This window comes from Leptidea sinapis, chromosome 17 (genome assembly GCF_905404315.1).
Source record: "Leptidea sinapis chromosome 17, ilLepSina1.1, whole genome shotgun sequence".
In the NCBI taxonomy this organism is placed as follows: Eukaryota; Metazoa; Arthropoda; class Insecta; order Lepidoptera; family Pieridae; genus Leptidea; species Leptidea sinapis.
This window is the reverse complement of record NC_066281.1, coordinates 9,715,079-9,741,395: the sequence shown is the minus strand read 5'-3', so window position 1 is coordinate 9,741,395 and position 26,317 is coordinate 9,715,079. Positions and strand designations below refer to the sequence as shown.

The window sequence follows — 26,317 nt, the reverse complement described above, 5'->3', positions numbered from 1 at the left end:
CTTTGTGTAAATGTGCGTGAATTGCTCAAAATAGAGGCTAAAAGGCATATAAGGCATTTATTTTCTCAAAATTCATTCCTTTAGAATTATTTTTGATATTATTTCTAGTTTACTAGGGACTATTACCGCTTCGGAAACAAATGGCGCTTCATTTATTAGCATAGAAATTCTAAGTCTTTGGCGTATGACAACAGACTTTAGGGCGTTAGTTCTCTCAGAAGAATAACTCCCAATTACACCTAAATAAATTTTCCTTCAATAAGTAACAATACAACATTATTAATTAATTCAAGGTATATTATTTTGTTAATATAAGAGTAAACAGGCCATATGAGGAGGCTATGGTGGAAGCCTCCGAGCGACGAATGCCTCATCAATATCTGTCAGCGGCCATCGAGTGGCCAAATAAAATTATTATAAATGGCCTCAGAATAGCAATATGTGACGTCACAAGCCGGCCTCTCATATTACATGACCCAATTCGCTAATATTGTCGCGTCATCGATATTATTAACTTGGTTTTCGTGTATTCAATACACGACAACTAAGTTACAGGGGTTGTATAATAAGGAAATATACATTTCATTTACGATAACAATACTTACAAAGAAAGTTTATTGTATAACATGCCAGCTGTCTGCCGCGGCTTCGTTTGCGCAAACTTTTTTTTTGTTGAGGATAAACGAAACATACGTTTTAATCTATTATACTTCTTTTGGATCGATACAGAAAAATGATTGGAGTAAATTTTTACGATGCGCGCGAACCCAAATTCGACACCCTGACGTTAGGTGGTCAACTCATCATCATCATCATTTTGGCCGGAAGTAGTCCACTGCTGGACAAAGGAGTCCCCAAAGATCGACATGACGATCGGTCTTGAGTTGCCCTCATCCAACCTTTTCCGGCGGCTTACCAACACTGCGTTCCGGTACGTGGTCGCCATTCGTAGACGTTTATGACCCACCAGCCATCTGACCGTCGAGCTATGTGCCCTGCTTTCTACCACTTCAGTTTTACAACTATCTGGGGTATATCAGTAACGATCCTACGGATCTCTTCATTTCTATCGTATTCGATCTCGCAGGGAAACTCCGAGCTTAGCCCTCTCCATTGTCCTCTGAGCTACAATGAACTTCATCATGAGGCCAACATTAGCTGGTCAACTAGACCATTTGTATCATACTTCAGCTACCAAGCCTCTTGTAACTAGTCGTAGTAGTAGTAGTCTACTGAACCACAACCAATGGACGAGAATTAAATAAATTTCATTCATTTCTTTCTAATTGTATAAAAATATTATAATAATTTAACTAAATTAGTGGAATAATAATATTTTTATTGAAAGAAAGAAAGAAAAACTATAAGATTATTAAAATATTGGTTGTATTTAATACCTTCTTTATTACAATATTGTTCATTCTACAAACGTAAAATAGCACCAAGAATATATTTTTTAAGGATTTTTGTTTGGTTGCGCCAAAGAAGAATAACTTTCTTTATTAAAACACACATAAATTTTCTAACACACTATTGCGTCGGAGGTTAATAAATTAAGTTAATAATTTAAGTAGGGCATACGTTATTTTCTCGTTTATGCCCTGAAGGGTTAATTAAGACTGTAAATATGCATTTTTATTTCATTTCCGAAAAAACAACATCAAAGCTCAGTTTCAAGTTAAATTAAGTTTTAGAGGAAAGAATATTAAATGTAATGTTATACTTTTTTTTTTTCAATTTTGATTATTTAAAAATGCTGTTTTTATTACTTCGCAGGCGCGATATTTTTATGGTATTTAATCAAAGTAACGTTAAGATTAATTAGATGTTATTACCAATTTAATTATGAAATGAAATTCCCGCATTTTATTAAAAATTGCCCGGCAATTATTCGTTAGATTTCTACTGACTCTGGGCTTTACGCGCTAAATATAAAAGTCCTTTTACAAGATTTACGACTCCACAAATTGAGTAGTTTAATTTATATTATGGTTTATTTTGCGTTCGCGACACTACCTGCATGGATTTTGGTGTATTCTTTTTATTAAGTATTTGTTTCATATAGCGACTAGAATGAAACAAGTTTTTTTATAGAAGAGGAGAATAAACGAGTGTACCGGGTCGCTTGGTGTTAAGTGATCACCGCTGCCCACATTCTCTTGCAACACAAGAGTAATCACATGAGCGTCGTCGGCATTTTAAAAAGATATACGCATTTTTTTTATGCTTACCACAATTATTACATCCAATCTTGATTCCTGGACGTGTTAATGTTATCATACCAAGTATTATTGAAAGTAAGTTACCGAATGTAGTGGGCCGCTCATATAAGCCAAAATACATGTTTATCTGATCAATATATATATATTCTTGATAATGTTATGTATGTTCATAGGCACATAAGTGAATTTGCCAGAAACTGTCATAACCATATTGTTAACACCAGGAACAGACATAAACTGATGATGCCTACTACTCGACTAAGTCGAGTTAGTAAGTCTTTTGTGGGGCGATGTATATGCTTTTACAACAAGATCCCAGAAAATGTTCAAAAAAAAAGTATTACGTTATTCAAAAGAATTGTTAAAAAACGTTTGTGTGGTAAAGGTTACTATAACATAAATGACTTTCTTAATGATACCACAGATTGGGAATGGAGCGACCGCCCTGAGGCTATTAAATAATAAGTTTAATTGTACAATGTTACTTTGTAAATGTTACTTTAATTGTAAAACATATTTTTGATGAAAAAAAGCCCGTTGAGTTTGTTCCGCCCATTCTTCTCAGGCCTGAGGCATTCATTTTGGAATGGGTGGTAAGTAGTTTTTTGACTATCAATAAGTGTAATATATTATGCCAGCCAATAAGTGATTTCACATCCTATTTTGAATAAAAATTTTTGAATTTGAATTTGAATACATCGCAAGGAGATAATGAACGCAAACTCCGGAAGATGATAAAGTAGTCACAAATTTTAATTAAATCTCTTTAGTTTGATTAAGTGATCAAATTAAACAAAATTATAATATCTCACTTGGACTATTATACAGTTGTTTTACATAAAAAGGGGCTAACGAGCAAGAGGCTTACCTGGTGAGGAAACCACCCACGAATTGCCCGCAACACCAGGGTTAAGGAGATATGTTGCCGGCCTTTTATTTGGGAGTAAGTATATAAACTTGACGGCCTCTAAGTCGTATCGTTTCAGGAAAACTGCAGCCGGTAATTGATTCCACAAAGCGTTAATTTACATTCACATTTCGGAATGTTATAGTCACCAAAGTGCCTAAAAATCGTGCTCTTCATCTAAAAATACCAGATCGTGTCTATCTTTTATATAAATATTAAGTATGGAGTGACCCATAACTTAACAATACTTATTACTCAGGGCTCACAAATTTCTTCCTGTAGCTCGCAAATAATGCTTTTATTTTTAGAAACATTTGCAATTTGCTACGCAACTTCGAGTGACCCATAACTTAATAACAAGGTTAACTTAGTCCCTTCTGTCGCTCAAATAGAGTTTCAGAGACATTTCCAATATGTTATATACTAAGTTATTGAGTAGGATATCACTTGCGGCCCACTTAGCGGATTTGATATCACTAATAGAATCACTGAGGTCAAGTATCATTATCAAGCTTAGTAACAATATCAAATAATCAATATATTAAATAAATAAACTCCTTCGGTACATTAATAAAACAATAAGTAATACTGCTATTTACTGCTTTTTTTTATGAAAATAAGGGACGAGACGAGCAGGACGTTCAGCTGATGCTAATTGATGCGCCCTGCCCATTGAAATGCAGTGCCGCTCAGGATTATTGAAAAACCCAACAATTCTGAGCGGCACTACAATTGCGCTCGTCACCTTGAGACTTAAGATGTTAAGTCTCATTTGCCCAGCAATTTCACTAGCTACGGCGCCCTTCAGACCGAAACACAGTAATGTTTACACATTACTGCTTCACGGCAGAAATAGTCGCCGTTGTGGTACCCATAATCTAGCCGGCATCCTGTGCAAAGGAGACTGGTAAAATGGTTACCTATCCTATCATGATCATTACTAACTTTATAACATAATTGACAAAACCGTACTCTTCACTCCACAAGGCTACCATTTATCTTACTCCAGCTCGTAATAAAATGTAAAGCAGGCAACACCAGCTTCGATACGAGCGAAGTATAAATAATAACGTCATTAGAGTATGGCAACACGCCAGCGGCTTTCAGCCTGAGATGGCCTGCCTCCACCACATGGCTGCCTTATCACACACGCTCAATAATTACATTAATTCAGAGTCTCCAACTAAAATAAGATATCTGTGCTTTAACAGCATTAATTAATATATTCAAAGTTTACAGAGATTTAGTGCTCGCGTGTCTATACATTGTTAGCTGGCTGTTACATGTTAATAATAACTTGTAACTGACCGCACTTTCACACAAATTGCCAAGCTCAAACTAGGCTAAATCTATAGTTACTATAGATGACAGAGATAGATTTATAATCCTACTAGATGACCCGACAGACGTTGTGCTGTTAATAATAAATAAAATACAATTTTTTATGAATATGTCAATAATTTTTCATAGCATTAAGAATTATTTCGCAAAAATGCTCCCTGTTGTTATAATGAAATTATTTCACAGCAGAACTGTCAAACCGTGCGTCCATAAATTCTCTTAAAGAAAATATGTCCATACAAAACAAATATTGTAAATAAAAATAATTATGGGTCTCAAATCGAAATAAAAACTATCCTATCTCTCAAGTTGGACCAAACTGCACTCCATGAAGTAATCCCCATTTAAATCCGTTCATTAGTTGAGGGGTCCATCGCGGACAAACAACGTGTCACGTAATTTATATATATTAAGATATATCTTTATATATATTCTTGAGTCTTAAAATCTACGTCTAGTATAGAGTGAAGTGATATATACAAGGTGGTTTTTTAAGAAGGGCGGTGATGGCAAAGTCGTAAATTATGAGACTTAGAGAAAAGTCGTGAAAGGAGTCATTCCTTCGATTTATAAGAAACCAGTAACTGCATATTTAGTTTTTTTAAATTTCTTGAACTTTTGACCAAAATCGACCCGAATGATTTGGACCAATGGACTCTGTTGCTGATAAGGATCAATCTTTGCAATAAAATGTATTGCTTAAAATGAAAGGATATACAGTTTTATTATTTTTACACGGAACAAAACTCACCTCCTATTCAAACTAAGGTCATTAGAGAGACATTAAAACTTATGCATTGCAGACAATGGAAACCATTTTGAGCAACTTATTTGTAAAGTAAAAGTGAGGTATGAAAAAAAATTGTAATTTTTTTCTATTTCCTTTAATGTTTAGTATAACATATCTTTGCAAAGATCGATCCATATCAAAAACAGAGACTATTGGTTCAATAATACAGGATGTATTTTTTGAAAAATCATTCGGGTATATTCAAGTTATAAACAACAGGTAACTATGATAGCCAGAACATCAGAGCACTGCAACAGTTCTGTAATCAAAATAGTTTAATTTTTTTGTGCTTCTGCTTATGGATATAAATTTGAATTGATTATAGACCAAAGAATATTTTTTTTTATTAAAATATGGGAAGAGACGAGCAGGACAGTCAGCTGATGGTAATTGATGCGCCCTGCTCATTACAATGCAGTGCCGCTCAGGATTCTTGAAAAACCCCAAAAATTCTGAGCAGTACTACAACTGCGCTTGTCACCTTGAGACATAAGATGTTAAGTCTCATTTGCCCATTAATTTCACTAACTACGGCGCCCTTCAGTCAGAAACACAGTAATGCTTACACATTACTGCTTCACGGCAGAAATAGGCGCCGTTGTGGTTCCCATAATCTAGAATTTCTTACGGGTGTCACATAATTATACACAGTTTGTTACTTTGAATTCAAATACAAGAGATAATAGAATATATTTAGTTTAAACGAAGGCTGAAACGCACGAGCCCTTATATATCAATTACTTTTATATAAAAAACGTTTGCAGTCATCAACGTCTAAAAATATTGAGATAAATCTACCTAATCATGACTGATACCCTTTTTATAAATTTAATCTGTACCAATTATGTAGCTTTTACAGGGTTATTCAGAGGGATGGGTTAAGGCGGAGATTTATTGATACCGCGCACAAAAATGTTACGGCAGCAAATGTATTGCTGTTAGATAATGGAAAGAGAAAAGTGGATGTTTTGGCTCTCGGATCGTTTACACACGAGAGGAATTGGAAAATATGTTAGTGATTTGAAGACTTCTCGAACGTTCAGCGATAAAATTGTCTCATAGTAAATTATCTAATATATAAAATTCTCATGTCGCGGTGTTTGTAGTTAAAATCCTTCGAAACGGCTTGACCGATTCTCATGAAATTTTGAGTGCATATTGGGTAGGTCTGAGAATCGGACAACATCTATTTTTCATCCCCCTAAATGTTAAGGGTGGTCCACGCCATTTTTTTTTAAATTTGTTTAATTATGAGTCAGCATTAAAAAATACATATTAGCCAGGTCAGCTAGTATATATGTTGAGGTAGGTACATTTACTCCATAATTTGTTGGCAACTCAAGCCATCAGCTCAAACCAAATCACATTATCGAACAGGAAAATTTAAAAGCGCCGTTCCATTCCCTTTGTCAATTTAAGCGAATTATTTGCGACGTATTTATATAGATGTAGCGTGATATATCATGATTTAATGTTGTCTACTCTTCTTCTCACGGCCACGGCGTCTTTCTCTTAGTATAATCGCATTACATATAAAAAAGGGTGTGTGTAACAAAGTAAAAATCCTTAAAATTATTGCTCCTGCTATTCTAAGTTTGTAGAAAGAACAATATTGTAAGAATCTTGCAAAGATGGCTTTGACAATTAAGTAACAAATACGGCTGTATGGGCTTGACCCCTTTGCCTGTCCTAATAATTGACGAAGAAACCAAAACAAAAAAAAACGAATGTCGCAAACGTCAGAAAATTTTAGGAACCAACTTCACCCTGTTACTTTTGTGTTACTCTCATAATTTTTTCATAACGCGCCTAAAGAAGTATAACTTCAAAAAGTATATTTATCATATTACATATAGTTTTAATTAATTAATAACAAAGTTTCTATTGGCAAGTCGTGGCGAAAGGGAGTGTGACAAAAAAAAGTACAATACGTTAGTCGCTATATCTCTCCCTTTGCGCGAGAGAGAGAGAGAGAGAGAGAGAGAAACTAATACTAGACGTAAGACGTATTAGACTCGCATACCGCATTGTTGTTATTTGTACCAGGCGATCATAAGTTGAGCAGAGTTATTTTTTGTCCAATGTTATTAGTAGCTAGTATAGCTATAAACCAGCCAACCTTTTATATTGAATTTTGTGAATTAAATTAAAAGCAGAGAAAGTGTGTATGCTATGTAAATAAAACATCTACAAAAACATTGATCAATAGTCACGATATCATATGCTTATTTCTTATATACAAGCTACAATGGGTATTTCATGATACGCGAGTGAAACCGCTATGCATAGCTAGTTATAAAATAAAGTGGGCGAATATATGGCATAAGCCCAACAACACGACAACCTGTATATATGTATGTATAGCAGAATGGTTAGCGATCCTACCTACTAAGCTAGAGGTCCCGGGTTCGAATCCCGGTAGGTGCAAGCATTTATATGATGAATATAGATGTTTGTTTCCGAGTCATGGATGTTTATATGTATTTATGTATGTTTAAGTAAGTATATTAAATATGTCATTGTATTGTAACCCATAACACAGGCTATATATGCTTAACTTGGGGCAAGATTATTTGTGTAAAAAGTGTGTCAATATTATTATTATCTTATATATAAAATTCTCTCTCTTCGTTCCCGTACTCCTCCGTAACGGCTAGACCGATTCTCATGAAATTTTGTGGGTATATTGAGTAGGTCTGAGAATCGGCCAACATCTATTTTTCATACCCCTAAATGTTAAGGGTGGTCCACACGAAATTTTATTTTTATATTTTTTTGACATTTTATTTTAAATTTGTTTGATTATGAGTAAAAAATACACACAACTTCAAATTTTCACCCATCTACGATCAACAGTTACTTTTGTATCGCGATTTTAATATCGGCAATACAACGTTTGCTGGGTCAGCTAGTTATATATATTATTAAGCCCACTGTCATATTTCCGCATACGGCCATAGCACGCTATGATGCATTCAACATTACCATAATATACTTATAGATAGACACAATAGAAGCACGTGTTAAAAGGGTCGGTCAATGACCCGCGATTTCGAGGGGCCGTTAATCGGTTTTGCGCGGAAGAACCGCGACGCGAGCACGCGTCTTGAGGTCGCTAGTGACCCCGATCACACATCGTAAAGAAATACGTGTTTATATTTGTTATAGTGTGACTTAATTTTATATATTTTAACAACATCAATAACACAAAATATATAATACTAGCTGACCCGACAGACGTTATTCTATCAATAGAAAAAAAAAGTAGCCAATTGTGAGTCGCCTATGGTGGGTTCCGTAGCAGCAAGTAAGTTAGGTTTATGAAATTATAAATGATTTTTTTTATTGGAGACTAGCTGACCCGACAGACGTTGTTCTGTATATAATAAATAAAATAATGTTTTTATATGAATTTGTCAATAATATAATACCATAATATCAAAAATTACTTTGTAAAATATGCACCCTGTTGTTATAATGAAATTGTTTCACAGCAGAACTGTCAAACCGTGCGTCAATAAATTCTCTCATAGAAATTATGTATGGACACATCAAAGGAAATACAAATTTGTTGTTTTTATATAATTTAGCGGCATTTCCCTATTTATTCACCTTTTAAATCTTCTCTGGACTTCCACAAATAATTCAAGACCAAAATTAGCCAAATCGGTCCAGCCGTTCTCGAGTTATAGCGAGACTAACGAACAGCAATTCATTTTTATATATATAGACTAGTCGACCCAACAGACGTTGTCCTGTACACACGTTTTAAATTTGAAAAATCGGTCCAGCCGTTGGGAGGAGTTCACTAACATACACATGAGCAGGAGAATTATATTATATGGGCGGAATTGAGAATCTAAACCAATCTTAAATTCACTGAAACAAACAAAAAAGTCTTCAAAATCGGTCCAGCCGTTTAGGAGGTAGTTCAATTGTGAATCTAAACCATCCTCGAATCCCCTTGAACTCACACAAAAAATTTCATCAAAATCAGTCCAGCCGTCTAGGAGGAGTTCAGTGACATACACACGCACACAAGAAAAATATATATAAAGATGATTTAATGAAAGGTAAATTGCCAGGGAGCGTACATTTCATAACCGTTTCGTCATAATGACGTTATTAATATATACACACAGGATCTTTCAAAAAACGTAGTGACAGATAGTCTATCAACGTTTGATTCTAATATAATAGTTTCTGAAATATAAAAAATAAGTATTTAATGGGATGGAAACAAAATGCGTTAGTTATAAATTATAACTAATTAATTTATCTCTAAATAACAAGCATAATTAAATAAAGAGATAGTCATGAAAACCAACAATTCGTTTTATTTCATCCTGTGTGTAGTTTGGCGTCATACGCCTGTCATCGGCACGACAAGTACGCTCCCTGTAAATTGCGGTTTACGATTTATGACGAATTAACAAAAGTACTTACTAGATCTTGTTGAAACCAATTTTCGGTGGAAGTTTGCATGGTAATGTACATCATTTATTTTATTTAGTTTAATCATTTTCTTATTTTAGAAGTTACAGGGGGGACACCTTTTACCAATTTGGAAGTGTTTCAGTTTAGAAAAAAATGATATTAGAAACCTCAATACCATTTTTGAAGACCTATCCATAGATAGAACACGTATGGGTTTGATGAAAATAATTTTTTGAGTTTCTTCCAAAACTTTTTTTTTTCTATTTTTGTTTGAAAATCTTAATGCAGTTCACAGAATACATCAACTTACCAAGTTTGAACAGTAAAGTTGTTATAGTTTCGGGCTTGTTTTGTTTGGCTTTGACATACGGACGGACAGACAGACAGGCAGACATGACGAATATATAAGGGTTCAGTTTTTTGTTTTGGCTACGGAACCCAAAACAAACAAACCAAAATAACTTTTAAAAAGCCGTTTTATAATTGCCAATTTTTAAAAGTATTAAAATGGATATAGTCTGTTACCCTTAATATATAGAAATATGCCATAGCGGACTTTGCTGTTCACCTATATATAAGATATACAATTCGACCATACATTATTTTGTTCTATATCACAAAGAGTTTTTTAGGCAGCGTTTTCGTTGCAAGCTCCCAGTTGTCCGACATATTCAACAAAATATATCGTCAATATATACAAAAATGTCTACAAACACGTAACAAATTATATACTAAAACCTTCCTCGAGGACCAAGCTATCAATTGGTGAAAGCAGCATGAAAATCTGTGTTGTAGTTTTTGAGTTTATCGCGAACAGACGCGGCGAAGGACTTAGTTTTATAATATGTAATGATACAAGATTACAAGAGCGACTTCTCAAGTCAATTTCCTAATATGCAAATATTGGGGTCCAGCAGGTCAACAACTGTAAAGTAGATCCTGTTATGAAGCCACAACCTGAGAGTTGAACAAGATTTTATAACGAGACGACACTCGAACGGTTAGCTCAGTTGGTTAGAGCACCGGCACGGAACGCCGGAGATCGTGGGTTCGAGCCCCGCATCGTTCATAAAATTTAATAATCAAGTAATAATATGTAAAGATAGGTTACCACTTTATCGGCGGAGAAATTGGGTAAATGCACAATAATCTGTTGCAAGCCCAATGAATCTGTTGCAGATTTTTTGCACGTGCGCAGTCCAAGTTTTCATTTAAACATAATGCAAATCAAAACATTGTTACACATGGATATGAATAGATTGACTGACAAATACTTGGCGACTGTTCATAATAACGATCAACATAATATGACAATACAAGATATAGTCGTAGATATACTTAAGGACCGACATACAATGATGAATGACCTCCATTGGCTACATTGCTGATATCTCTAATATATAAAATTCTCGTGTCATGGTGTTAAACATTGAACTCCTCCGAAACGGCTTGACCGATTCTCATGAAATTTTGAGTGCATATTGGGTAGGTCTGAGAATCGGACAACATCTATTTTTCATCCCCCTAAATGTTAAGGGTGGTCCACAGGACAACTTCAAATTTTCACCCATCTACGATGAACAGTTACTTTTGTATCGCGATTTTAACATCGGCAAAACAACGTTTGCTGGGTCAGCTAGTATTTTTATATGAAACAAGCTGATTGAAAAAAATCATACACATCGGTTCAGCCGTTTCGGAGGAGTTTGGTAACAAAAACTGCGACACGTGAATATTATATATTAGATAGGAGGGCAAACGGTTTACTTATCATTTAGCCTGTTCCTTCAATATCCGTAATTGATTACACTAGCTAACTAAGAATATTCACATTCCAAATTTAAATCACTTTTAATCTTTAGAGTAATTCTAACTTTTTTTTTTTTTTTTTATTTATTTATCATATTACATATACCAATATAAAACTAGGTCAAATTAGCATCTAAAAAAAAACCACAAAGGTTAACAACTAATGCTAATAACACTTAATAATACGTCACAACTCAACAACAACTTATGCTATAAATTAAATGAACACAGTGAAAATATTTTAAAAGACTTAAAAACGAATAAATATAACTTATAAATATGACTTAGCAGGTTCAAATTCTCTTAGCTGCTATAATTTATGTAATAGGTAATCCTTTATTCTATAATTAATGTTTATTAGCTTCTATAATTAATGTTTATTAACTTAAAAAGTTTATTTTTATTACAATAAGGGACAAGACGAGCAGCACATTCAGCTGATGGCATGCCGCTCGGGATTCTTGAAAAATCCAAAAATTCTGAGTGCCACTACAATTGCGCTCGTCTCCTTGACACATAAGATGTTAATGCTCGTTTGCCGAGTAATTTCACTAGCTACGGCGCCCACCTGACCGGAACACAATAATGCTTACACATTACTGCTTCACGGCAAAAATAGGCACCGTAGTGGTACCCATAATAAAGCCGGCATCCTGTGCAAAGGAGCCTCCCACTGGTTGCTATTTTAGTCCCTGTTCACACGAAACCAACTGACAACTGACATTAGTATTAAACTATGCTGTTACCTGAAAAAAGGCACCGCCGTGACGTTTTCTGCAGTGAAACAGTAATGTTCAAGCTGTATTGGGGTTTCGGTTAGAATGTATTGTATGTTAATAGGCACATAAGTGAATTTGCGAGAAACTATTATAACCATAATGTTAACACCAGGAACAGACATAAACTTATAGTGCCTACTACTCGGCTAAGTCGAGTATAAGTAAGTCTTTTGTGGGGCGATGTAAATGCTTTTTCAACAAGATCCTAGAAAAAAAAAGTATAAGGTTATTCAAAAGAATTTAATAAAACGTTTGTGTGGTTAAGGTTTCTATAACATAAATTACTTTCTTAATGATAGATAGGGAATGGAGTGACCGCCCTCAGGCTATTAAATAATAAGTTTAATTGTACAATATTACTTTGTAAGCATATATTTTCGATGAAAAAAAAAAGCCCGCTGAGTTTGTTGCGCCCGTTCTTCTCAGGTCTGAGGCATTCATTTTGGAATAGGTGGTGGTTTTTGACTTTCAATAAGTGATGTCACATCCTATTTTGAATAAAAATATTTGAATTTGAACGGTGATAACTAGAGAAAGAAGAATTAATGAAATTGCTATGGTAAAAATTAAACTAAGTGTCGAGCACAATTGCGATGACGTTTTTTTCTTTTTTTATGGAATAGGAGGACAAACGAGCGTACGGGTCACCTGGTGTTAAGTGATCACCGCCGCCCACATTCTTTTGCAACACCAGAGGAATCACAAGAGCGTTGCCGGCCTTTAAGGAAGGTTCGTTCATAATTTAAGGTTTTTCTAGAATCCTGAAGAGGGGCCTACCACTTTACCATTACGAAAAGGTCTCGATAATTTGACCACAAATTGTAAACGAGATTTTAATTATTCTTATTTTTACTACAAGTTTGAAAAGGCTTTTCTTTGTATTACCTACACTTTCTTTACTTTACCTACTTGTTGTGTTCTCACGAAAAAAAAACAAGTTTATTTTGTTAGTGGATAAGATCTAATATAGGCAAAGAATAAAAAGAAATAAAAGAAATACGTTTCACATATAAGTTTCAACTTAATCATAAAACTTATCACGCACTTCGCCCTTCTACAGCTGAGTTTGGGAGAATCTTTGTAAACGGTAAAATACTTGACGTAATCTATAAAAGTAGTATGAATTAATGTAGGTGTTGCTTTTTGGTAGAGTAGTAACATTGCTCTTCCTACTATACTACCAATCTGTAAGAATGTATGGATGTATGAATGTAAGTTTGTTACTCTTTCACGCAAAAACTACTGAATGGAGTTTGATGTATCTTTACAATAAAGATAATGTGTAAATTATCCAAAATATAATGAAAAGTGACAAGTAAGGAGGAAAAATCTGCCATCTGCGAGCTATTCTGGCGTGCGCCTCAAAAACCGTTTGATTAACACGCAATTTATCATGTATAATTAAAATGTTTATCTTAAGTAGTCCTACAAAATAGCACGCGACAGCATATAATATATATCTTTTATATGTAAGCCATTACCGTCAAAATAGTGAACCATTAATACAATAAAAAATGATAATTTAATTTAACTCACATTGGGCATTTTCAAACAGATTTACTTGTTCATAATTTTTTTTTTTTAATTAAATCCTAGCAATACGTCATTATCATAAAATATTTGCATTTACATTTGGTAGATTAGAATGTTATTTAAACTGGGTACGGAACCAAAAAAATATTTAGTTCCATTCGAAAAAGAATTTCCAATCTATACTAATATTATAAAGCTGCAGTGTTTGTTTGTTTGAACGCGCTAATCTCTGGTATTACTGGTCCGATTTGACTGATTCTTTCAGTGTTGGGTAGTCCATTTATCGAGGAAGGCTATAGGCTGTTTTTTTTTTTCAAAATTAGGGATCCGTAATAAAATTGCTACTTTGTAACACAAGGTGTAAAATCGAAAACCTATTTTTGCGTGCGCTGCAAAAACTATTGACAATAGAACAAAATGATGTACAGGCTATAATATAGGCAATATTTTATTACTTATAAAACTATCGCGTGAATTATACTTTATATGGCAAAACAACGTTTGCCGGGTCAGCTAGTCATTCATATGTACAGGAAAATCTTAGCTAACGAAATAAATAGATGCTATAAGATGACAACAGATACAATGAATATGTATTGCAAATCAGAGATCGAAAGATCAATGGCTTAGTACTTATAAATATGTATCGGAGGCCGGAAAATGTTATTCTTGTTATTTATCAATGTAATTTAGATCTGGCTTTCGATACATTCGTATTTACGTTATTTCTTGTCACAGATATTATTAGCTCTTGTATTTTATTCAGATGATTGGCACTGACTTGTATAAATACCACTGGACAGGCTGTTCCATTTGTTTGACGGCGAACTTATAGTGCCTATTTGAAGCGCCACTCGCGAGCGTCCAGAGAACTAATTTTGACGTATAATGCAAATGGCTGCGAAGGAACGTACAATACTCTGAAGTTATTTATACTTCAAAAATCAACGTAATAAAGTACACATTTTTTTTGTCCACTACGTTGTCATCACTAGTTTTAGTACTACAGTCTTTCGCTATATGGCCAACAGCGCCAAAATGGCGAATATCAAACAGGCACAAAAGCACTTTGACAGCCGCCAGTCCAGTGGTATTAGAATTATATAGCTATATAGCTATATTATTATAGCTTCTACTTCTACTATATAGCTATATAGCTATATTATTATAGCTTCTACTACCAATACTATATATATATATATATAGTATTGGTAGTAGAAGTCAGTGAATGATTTTCCATACAATTGATTTGCCTTTGAATGCATATCGTATTTATTACCTACTACACTAGCTGACCCGACAAACGTTGTTCTGTACATAATAAATAAAATACTGTTTTTATGGATTTATCAATAATATTTCATAACATGAAGAATTAATTCGTAAAATATGCGCCCTGTTATTTTTTTGAAATTGTTTCATAACAGAACTGCCAAACCGTGCGTCAATGAATTCTCTCATAGAAAGATGTCTATACAAAACAAATATTGGAAATAAAAATAATTATGGGTCCCAAATCGAAATAAAAACTATCCTATCTCTCAAGTTGGACTAAACTGCTCTCAATGAGGTAATCACCATTAAAATCCGACCTTTGTGTTGTAAAGCTAACTATAACATAAATGACTTTCATAATGATACCACAGATTGGGAATGGAGCAACCGCTAAGGCTATTTAAATTGTAAAGATTGTATAGAAATTTAATAAAAAAAATAACCCTCCTGAGTTTTTTGCCCCCGTTCTTCTCAGATCTGAGGCATTATTTTCCGAATTAGTTTTTGTTTTTGACTTTCAATATATAAGTGATCTCATATCCTACTTTGAATAAAATGATTTGAATTTGAATAATTAATAAAGTAAGAACGCATATAAGTTAACTCAAGATGTCTGTATTCATTTCTCTTTAATTGTATGTATATAAAGCAGAATAAGATTTATGAATGAATAATAAGGGGAGAAGGCTACTACAATTACTTAAAGGATCTCCTACAAAAGGACAGCAGGAGTGAACCTACACTATGAAAAGAATGGACTAGTAGGTATACAATCTGAAGGAACTACGCAATGTTTTAATTAGTAGGTATGGACGCTGACGTTAGGGTTGCCAATCGTACTCTAAAATAGGTATTGTAGACAAACTCTATAATCTATAACACTAATAGATTATGCTAAAATACTCCTTCTTACACAATTCTTTTAAAAACAATAAAAAATTGTTATGTTTTGTAAAAAGTACAAAAAACTAACTTTTAAAAAAGATAAAATAAAAGATACTCTTTTTTGGGAGTCTGTACTCTTTCTTTATCTTCTTTGAAATCTTCTTCTTCTTCGGCGTTACACTCTTGTCAGAGTGGTCGTGGTCGTCACGTCGAGGTTAGTGGCCTGTTTCACAATGCGACGTCACTCGTCGCGAACTGCCGCTCTTCTTGTGCATTCATGGAGAGTACCGTCGACAGCTTGCCTCACTTGGTCCGTCCACCTCATCGGGGACCTGCCTCTTGGTTTAGTGCCATCGACTTTACCCTGCACTATTAAGCGTTCTATGGAGTCGCTTCCACGTCGCGATACATGCCCGAAGAAAGTGAGAATGCGAGTGGACAGTCTCTGTTTGATGCCGAGCTCCCGAAGAATGGACTCATTGGTTCGGAATTCCATCCACGATATACCGAGCATTTTTCTCCAGCACCTTTGAAATCAGATATACTCTATTTCTTCTAATAAAAGTTGCCAACCCTAGCTGTCGTGGACGTGAGGCGAATGTATCGGCTTATATTTATACGTAGAAAGTCGATATTAAAATACAATTAGAGTGAGAATGTTATACAATGATTTAATGTTACTTTAATTGGGTTGCCGCGTGTTTCAAAACAATTATTTATTTATGTGATTACTTCGCTTGACATTTTTACTATGTCGTAACATAGAATATACTTTTTTTTTTCAAATTCAAATATTTTTATTCAAAATAGGATGTGACATCTATTGAAAGTCAAAAAAAAACTACCACTCATTCCAAAATGAATGCCTCAGGTCTGAGAAGAATGGGCGCAACAAACACAATAGGCGTAAAAAATATGTTTACAAAGTGATATTGTACAATTAAACTTATTATTTAATAGCCTGAGGACGGTCACTCCATTGCCAATCTGTGGCATCATTAAGAAAGTCATATATGCTATAGTAACCTTTACCACACAATCCTTTTTTAACAATTCTTTTGAATAACGTAATACTTTTGTTTTGAACATTTTCTGGGATCTTGTTGTAAATGAATATACTATCGTATAAGCTACCAGACAGCCCGAAAAAGCCGGACCAATTTTAATTTGTGTGCGTTAGCTAGTAGTTTACTCTTCTAAATACTAAGAACTTGATGCCAAGCGTGGCTGACTGTTTACGACTTGTCAATCAAAATCGGTTACAGTACGATAGATTAGCTTTCCTTTTCTTTCTTGCTGTATCACCGTTTGAGATGTTCTCGTCTCTCGCGCCCTTTGTTTATCTATTGTCTATGTTAATTGGCGTTCGGCATTTGATTTTAATTAGACTATTTATATGTCTAGATAGAACCAGTGGGAGGCTCCTTTGCACAGGAAGCCGGCTAGATTATGGGGTACCACAACGCCTATTTCTCAACGCATACAACGCACATTACTATGTGCAAACATTACTGTGTTTCTGTCTGAAGGGCGCCGTAGCTAGTGAAATTACTGTGCAAATGAGACTTAACATCTTATGTCTCAAGGTGACGAGCGCAATTGCAGTGCCACTCAGAATTATTGGGTTTTTCAAGAATCCTGAGCGGCACTGCATTGTAATGGGTCGGGCGTATCAATTACCATATCTGAGCTGAACGTCCAACTCGTCTCGTCCCTTATTTTCATAAAAAAAGAACCATGAAAACAGACCAGGTTTATGACTTCAGTGTGCACGACAAGCTACGTATTACACTCGCGATTGTGTATCGCTTTGTTTTAGTGTGCATGCATCGCTGTAAATAGAGGCCGCTATTTTTTTCGACGTGTTCACAGCTGTCACAATCTAGATACTAACGGCCTTACAAATAAACTTGGTATAAAGTTATAACTAAGCATAAACAATGAATATGCAAAATGTTTTCAATATCGTTGACAACACTGTCAATACAATGATAATTCTGAAGTTTTACGAATGTCAGGAAGCCTTCCAAATAAACGCGGGAAACGTTATACGTCCCAACAAACCAATCATAAGCAAAATGTCTATTTGTAAACTATTTATATATTCTTGGTTTATGATTAGTTATAACTTTATGCCAATTTTATTTGTAAGGCCGTATAAATTTTATAGAATAAAAAAAATTTAACCTAAGTGAATTCACTACATGGAAAAAAGTAGTGGGAGGCGCCTTTGCACAGGAAGCTGGCTAAATTATGGGTACCACAACGGCGCCTATTTCTTCCGTGAAGCAGTAATATGTAAGCATTACTGTGTTTCGGTCTGAAGGGCGCCGTAGCTAGTGAAATTACTGGGCAAATGAGGCTTAACATCTTATGTCTCAAGGTGACGAGCGCAATTGTAGTGCCGCTCAGAATTATTGGGTTTTTCAAGAATCCTTTGCGGCACTGCATTGTAATGGGTGGGGCGTAACAATTACCATCTGAGCTGAACGTCCTGCTCATCTCGTCCCTTATTTTCATAAAGAAAGAACCATGAAAACGACAAGCTACGTATTACACTCGCGAATGTATATCACTTTGTTTTAGTGTGCTTGCGTCGCTGTAAATAGAGGTTAATCGCGGTTATTTTTTTTGACGTGTACACACCTGTCATAACCTAGACACTATAAATTTATTATTATATAATATTTTATTTAACCTAAGTAAATTCACTACATGGAAAAAAGTAGGTGACAATTGAGGGTAGAATTGTAATTAGCAAAATAACCACAACAAAACAGACATGACAGGTCACCCCACGGTGTCAATGGTGCTTAAACTTTTATGTTTCATCTCATAATAATTGTTGTATGTAACACGTGCGCAAAGAATTTTTGTAGCATGATTAGACGTACAAAGCAAACAGCCTTTTTATATCGCTCTACAGCGCTCAACGCTCTTCGACTAATGAACGCAACTCTGCATTGCGGACTGTTGAGTGAATACATGCCTAACACGTGTTGTGTAAAAAGGATTTGTTGAGAATAAAAAAAAATACGCCACACTATCACGTACGTGTACTTGAACTTACAGATAACCAGTGACGTAATCTTAGATCGCATTGCATTTACGAGCATTCCCAATATACTATCTACAGATAGGGATAAATTATTACCTTCTACTGTCAGTAATACCCGATAAGTCATTCTTATCGCCTCATATTGGGACGCGTGAACTGAAATTTCCATACAAAAGTCTATCGCTGGTAAGCTATACGTCGTCCCATTGACAGACAGCGTGTACGGATAAGGTGAGTTACCGTCGATAAGTTTATTGGCACAGAAATATTTACGATTTTTATCTCAAGTAAGAGATAGACTGAATATTGGGAACGGCCATTATTTGTCAACGTGAGTTTTTAATTGCAGTTCTAAGAGTAAAATATTGAGAGCTCGATAGGTTATTCGAAATGGACCCTAAAGTAAACGATCTCTGCACGCTATGAGAGGAAGTAATGCATTTTCTTTTATCGCTTCGCGGACAGTTTGCGCAGTTTTCCACAGAGCCTTCTTTTACGATTATTGTACCAATGTCGTTACATAAAATCTCTACCAAAGTTTGTTGCCACTCTCCCCACAAAGAGGCAGAAACTTTGTTATTCCTACTAAACATGAACAGTTAATTTCACGCCCTGCGTATAAATTTTAGGGAAGTTTGCATATTTTGTTTTATCATTAATGTTATTTTAAATTTTAAAAGAGTGGAAATATGGAAATATGCGAGTCTGACACTGTATATTAAAATGAGGGTAGTATATAACTACAAATCAAATAATCTTCCTTTTGCATTAATATCAACAATTTATATTCGTGATGCATTATTATTTATTTAAAAGTTACAGTTTTATATGTTATATAATAAGTAGGTCATTAACCTCTATAACCATTCATCATCATCAGCCGGAAGACGTCCACTGCTGGACAAAGGCCTCCCCCAAAGGTCTCCACGACGATCAGTCCTGCGCTGCCTTCATCCAACGAATTCCGGCGATCTTAACCAGATCGTCGGTCTACCTCAGCCTACCAACACTACGTTTTTCGGCACGTAGTCGCCATTCGAGGTGAAGTGAACCCCCAAATGATGCCCCAAAGGCTATCTGTCCGTCGAACTATGTGCCCTGCCCACTGCCACTTCAGTTTCACAACTCGCTGGGCTAGGTCGGTGACTTTAGTTCTGCTACGAATCTCCTCATTTCTGATTCGATTTCGCAGGAAATGTGCTCTGAACGACTATGTACTTCCTCATAAGGCCTATAGTTAGCGACCACCTAAAAACCGCGGTTAAAAACCTTCGTCTTCAGACACTATGGTATTTGGGACGAGATTACCATTAACTTCCGTGTTTAAGGGCTTTTACGAGGGTCAAAGTTTGGGATCATATACAACCAGTTTTTAAGATTCATTCATTCGGGTCTGCGCGGATCTGGCACTGCAGAAGGGGCAGCCCCTCCGCCCTTGCGTAACTAGGTACTGGTAGCCGTGCGAGGCGGAGTGGAGGCGAGACGCCGAAGGTCAAGGCGTCCAAAAAGCCGAAGCTGCATACAGCGGGCTCTCTCCGGCTTTTATAAAACACTATAGCAGTAGAGCAGACTAGTATGAGGAAGTCGTGGTCCACTGATTCGCATCCCATGACATTGTAGTGACAAAAAATAATCATCCTAATAAATTAGAAGCAAAACTCTTACTAACCAACAAATTCGGGATGCGAATTTCCAATGCCAACGCGAACTTACTGTGCATTCAATATATTTGATATGAAAATTTATTTATTTATTTTTTCAAGGTCCACCTACACAGAAGACACATGTCAATTCATAAAATTTTCACACAAAGTCCAAAGATCGTGTTCCTGCAATTACAGGTGAACACATCATGCACATAAACATACAAATTATTTACTTCAAAATTATATAAAAGTTAATTGAAATCCTATACGCTTAAATGTCAAAAGAATATAAAAAGATAAATCAATTCCACAAATCATTACAAGCTTACAATACATACAATCATATTTTGTACATCGATAAGTTCAATATCCCTTAATATTACTTGTATAAACTACGATTATGGGAAAAAGTGACGCACAGTGAGTTACAAAATAGCTTGGCCGAGTTTAACCAGTAGATATTATGATAAAAATGTTATTAAATTGTTACATAGAACGACACCTTTGGCATCAATATACTGCGTTAGAGTTTAGTTAAATCAATTTTGTTACATTATAGAAAATACCGATAATCATATACTTGTGTTGTAGCACCTTCCATAAGGATAGCTCCTCAATGCGTTCTGATCGTGAACGGTCGCTAACTGTTGTGGCGATCAATAGCACGATAGAAAGTTCCTTAAAAAACCTCACTGTTTCATATACTTTAGAAAACTTAAAATTGAAACTATATTTCATTCCATAGCTTGCAATGTATACATACATTCTACAAAGCAATGTCTATTGATCAACATATAATGTCAAAATCGTGCCGATATATATCGTGAGAAAACTATTGCCAACTCAAATGTACTCGTATAAGAAAACAACAGCGTGTGCAACGTTCATGAAGCAACCGGCTTACGTTGAATAACACTCGTAAGTAATTGAATCGGGAGAAAGCGGAAAAAGTGCTCTCGAGCGAATTATAAACGGAAATAACTTAGGCAATGAATTCCTCATGCGGGTGGCAAGGTTCTCAGATTATAATTAACGTGAGCTATTATGACACGACCTTAGAGTCAGTCAGTTAACTGCAAATGCAATTCTTAAAAATGCACTTTCCTACAAATACGAGGTTTAGCCCGTGTGTTAGCGGGAAATTTGATTCTTTATTGCGTTGTACAGAGTTACACAAGATGGAAATAAGATATTCTCGCTGAAAACTTTGTTGGCTTCAAGAGTATTCAAACGAGCATGCTTAACCATATTTATTTCACAGGGGGCTGCTACCTTTTGCGCAGCTATAATAATATGCTTGCTTTTAGGCGTTACATGCATACATGCCAGTGCTGACTCGCTCGGAAAAATAGGAGCAGGGGTTTCCTGTGGTCTTCTCCTCCAAACATTTTTTGGAGTTGTTTAGGTATGGCTATACCGCCATTGCTCGGTCACCAGAACCTCGTCCGTTGTTTAGCAGGGGGCGTTGCTGGCTAGTCAACGCCGTCGGCTATTCGTACGAACCACCAACACGAACAGAAATACCGAAGGCAAAAGATTGCGCGATGTTCTTCAACAAGGTGGACCGATTAAATCAAAGACTCGTCATCCAAATTCTCCATGATTGTAAGAGAAGCGCTGGACAGAATCCGGTGGAGGCAGATCATCCGCTCAAGGTGTAACCCTAATGTTGAGCACGATCCTCAGACATGAGGAACCGACCCCAGAAACAGAGAGACATACCAGACCTCGCTCATAGGGCGAAAGTATGTGTTCAGGGCATAGTTAAGACTATCTGAACTCAATGCAATTTTCTTTTCTGAATTTTTGAAATCAAAAATTATGTTATTTAAAGTAGTATTAACCGAACGTGTAGGTTTAAACTAAATATTCCGAGGTCAATTTATAATATTTTTATCACATGTGATTTGAAAAAATAAAAGTAGAACAACCATCGAACGTACTATCATACATTATAGGTAATATTGTTTTTTTTTGAACTGCTAGTTATGTAAATACGGTTATAGAGAGAGGCTAGAGTGTATTTTTGGTACTTTAGGCATTGAGGCTGAAACGAACAGTTCACACTTCGCGGACCCGTACATTTATGAGCTCTTATTCGTAGCTCGACCAGTAAATCTCGCATAGAACAATAAACAACGGAAGAGGGAAAAGATGCTATGTTCCCAATGGTGATCAAACAACGGGTGGTTTGTTTGACATTTATACCTACTTAAACACAGTGAGCCGGTGCGAAGCATAATTCTATTGATTTCTCGAAAGTTATAAGTTATAAAAGATTCTTCTCTACCCTTTCTGGATTTAATATGCTTTCAATTAAGAAACATATGATTTAATAATGAATTATATATTCTTGATAATGTCATGTATGTACACAGATACATTAGCAAGTTCTCTAGAAACTGACTACAGTGTTAGTCAGTTCCTAGTGAGGAACAAACATAAACATGTTTTGCCTGCTACTCGGCTAAGTAGAGTTAGTAAGACCTTTGTTGGGCGGATGTATATGCTTTTAAAACTTGATCTTATAAAATGTACAAAACAAATGTGTTACGAAATTCCAAATTATTGTTAAAAAGGAATGGAGCAAAAATTTTAATAATAAATTCTATTTTAATAAAAGAAGCCTTCTTAGTTTCTTGTGCCTCTTCTTCTCAGGTCTGACATAAATTTTGGAATGTGCAGGTCTGGCGTTCAATTCGTCATTTTAAATCCTACATTCAATAATAATATTTTAATTAAAATTATTTGCAGTCAGAGATTTTAGATGTCTACATATATTTCCACCCTCTATTGGTGAAGTTATAAATATAGTTTTGTCCAATAATCCCACGATGTCTGAAGTTCTCTGCGTTCACACGCCGCAGTTTAATAACCTCAACTATTTACCTTAAAGATAAAAGTGTCCCCATGTACATCGACACAATCCTTCAACAAACACTATAATGACAAGTTGTGGTCATACATACAGCGTTTTATATATTTTTATACCAGTGATATTTTATTTTTCTTCTAAATTTATATAATAGACTAGCTGACCCGGCAAACGTTGTTTTGCCATATAAATTATTTTAGAGTTAGACCGTTTCTTGGACACTGCAACATTACTTTATTTTTCTAAAATAAAATAATGTTTCTAAAATAAGCGTAGCCTAAGTTACTCCTTATTACATCAGCTACCTTCCAATAAAAGTCCCGTCAAAATCAGTTCAGTCATTTCAGAGATTAGCCGGAACAAACAGACAGACCGACAGACAAAAATTCGAAAAAATATTATTTTGGTGTATGTACCGTATATTTATTCATATACATGATATGTATATGTGCAAAAAACGGTTATTTCAATATGACAAACAGACACTCCAATTTTATTTATATGTATAGAAGATGTATAGATTAGGGGATTAATTGGACGCTACACATAATGATCGGTACATAATAAGGTTTGGTTTAAACTCGCGTAGAACTTTTTTTTTCATTAAAAACTTATTTACGCGCTGAGCATTTTGCTGTGGATTGACAATGATTGTTCGGGCAAAAGCGGCTCGACGGGTTTGCGATCAGATATAGAACAAAAAAAAACGTGTAGTGCATCAGGGTAAGTTCGGATATTGGGTAAGTCTGGATTTTTCAGTAGTAGTTTGTGTGTCACACCACTCACAGTCAGTGCAACGCATTAGACGCAAAAGCGAGGCGGCAGAACAAAATGTCGTCTCGTGCTATGATGCCAAATGAAAGAGCTAAGATGTTTGAATTATCCGGACTTACCCTGTATCCGAAATTACCCTGGTGCAACTGTTATTATCCTCGACTTAATGAAGTTTTAACTTTTATCTTATATTAGGCACATAATGTTTTTTTTATCACAAACACTCTGTATTCTTATTATCTTTTCCTTCATAGCTTCTATCGCCTTAGCTTTATATTATGTGGACCCGGTTTTATACCCAACTTGTCGCCACTTATTAATAATATTTCATAGTAGAATTTTTTATGTCTATCGGGATTATATGAAGCCTCTGTCCGTACCTGATCACCGAAACCTATTCACTGTTTTTGCGTTTTGTCCGGACATACAAATAGACAAAAATACAAAATTTCTTTAAAGTACTTATTGGAAACCATTATTTGTGGAACACACATCACATCAGTACAATTTGCACATGAGGTACACTTTAAAAAAATATTAAATGTTCTAATAATAATTAATAATTTAAAGGTTTATTTGGGTCAAAAATACATAAATCTTATTACTAATACCATTATTATGGACATTACAGAATCAAAATGGTGGCTAGTCAACATTATGTTGGGATTTTACTTCTCAACGCTGGTATTCTCTAGTCACCGATACACAGACTTCGAGAATTAAATATTTATATAATTTATAATACCCCAAGTCTACAGCTACCATAAACATTGGCAATTAAAATAAAATTATACATATATATACAAAAAAATAAAAATTGTATTAGTTTTTGCTATGTGACGATTTTATTCTATTACTAGCTGACCCGACAGACGCTGTTCTGTTCATATTAAAAAAAAACTCTTCCGGGTGGAATTTCGTAAAATCCGTTCTTAGCTGACCTCTACTCGGCGAAAGGAATATTCCTACCAAATTTCAAGTCTCTACGCCTAATGGTTCTAGAGATATCGTGATGAGTTACTATATACGTGGAAATCTCTTTTATATATATAGAATAGCTGACCCAGCAAACGTTGTATTGCCATATAAAGTAATAATAATAATTCTCAGACCTACCAAATATATCGTACATAATATTTAACGTACTATAATAATCATTATATTCGAATGGCCATATTGCAACTCTATTGTGTCTGTGGATGGACTAGAATAATATTAAAATAGCGATACAAAAGTAAGTGTTGATCGTAGATGGGATGGATGAAATTTGAAGTTTTATGTATATTTGAATGCTGAATCATAATTAAATAAATTTAAAAAAATTAAAAAAAAAACAAACAATAAAATGTTAAGGGTAAACAACCCTTATCACTTAGGGGTATGAAAAATAGATATATATAATCAGTAAAGCCGTTTCGTAGGAGTAACGTAACTAACATTGTGACACGAGAATTTTATATTATATAAGAAGATGTAAAGATTGGTTTTGTTGATGCATCAAAATGGCGGTACACCGTGAAAGTAATAATTGCATTTCCTCCAAGCTAAAATAGAACAGTCGTGTAAAGAGAAAGTGAACGAATTATTCGTGATACCTTAGGGACTGTCTCGGCCTCGAACAAACAAAACGAACGAATCATGATTGTACAATCCGGTCTATTATAAGCCTTATAATAAAATAATCTTATAAAAAGGGTGACATTAATGCAATGGCACGATCTTTAGACGCAGAGTTTCTATAGAAAACGGCCGGCGCCGTGGTTAAAGACTGTTCCGTATATTTAAAATTGCTAATCTAAGTGAGAAAGAAACGCTTTCAACTCAATTTGTATTCAGAAACGAACCTTATCTCGCCCCTCGATATTTTAAGAATGCTTTTATAACTTGGTTTTTTAGCGTTAGTGTTCAATATTGTCTTAATTATCATTTATGACTTTCAAATTAGCCCGCAACGTACGCTCAATATCTTTATAGATTCCTATAGCA

The 26,317-nt window shown here is 35.0% G+C and overlaps 1 protein-coding gene across 1 annotated transcript in view; it reads right to left on the bottom strand.

The window, feature by feature from the left end:
• The window catches only part of LOC126968893 (uncharacterized), a 269,048-nt gene that overhangs the window by 203,273 nt on the left and 39,458 nt on the right, over positions 1 to 26,317 (bottom strand). The gene's annotated exons all lie outside the window — the stretch shown is intronic.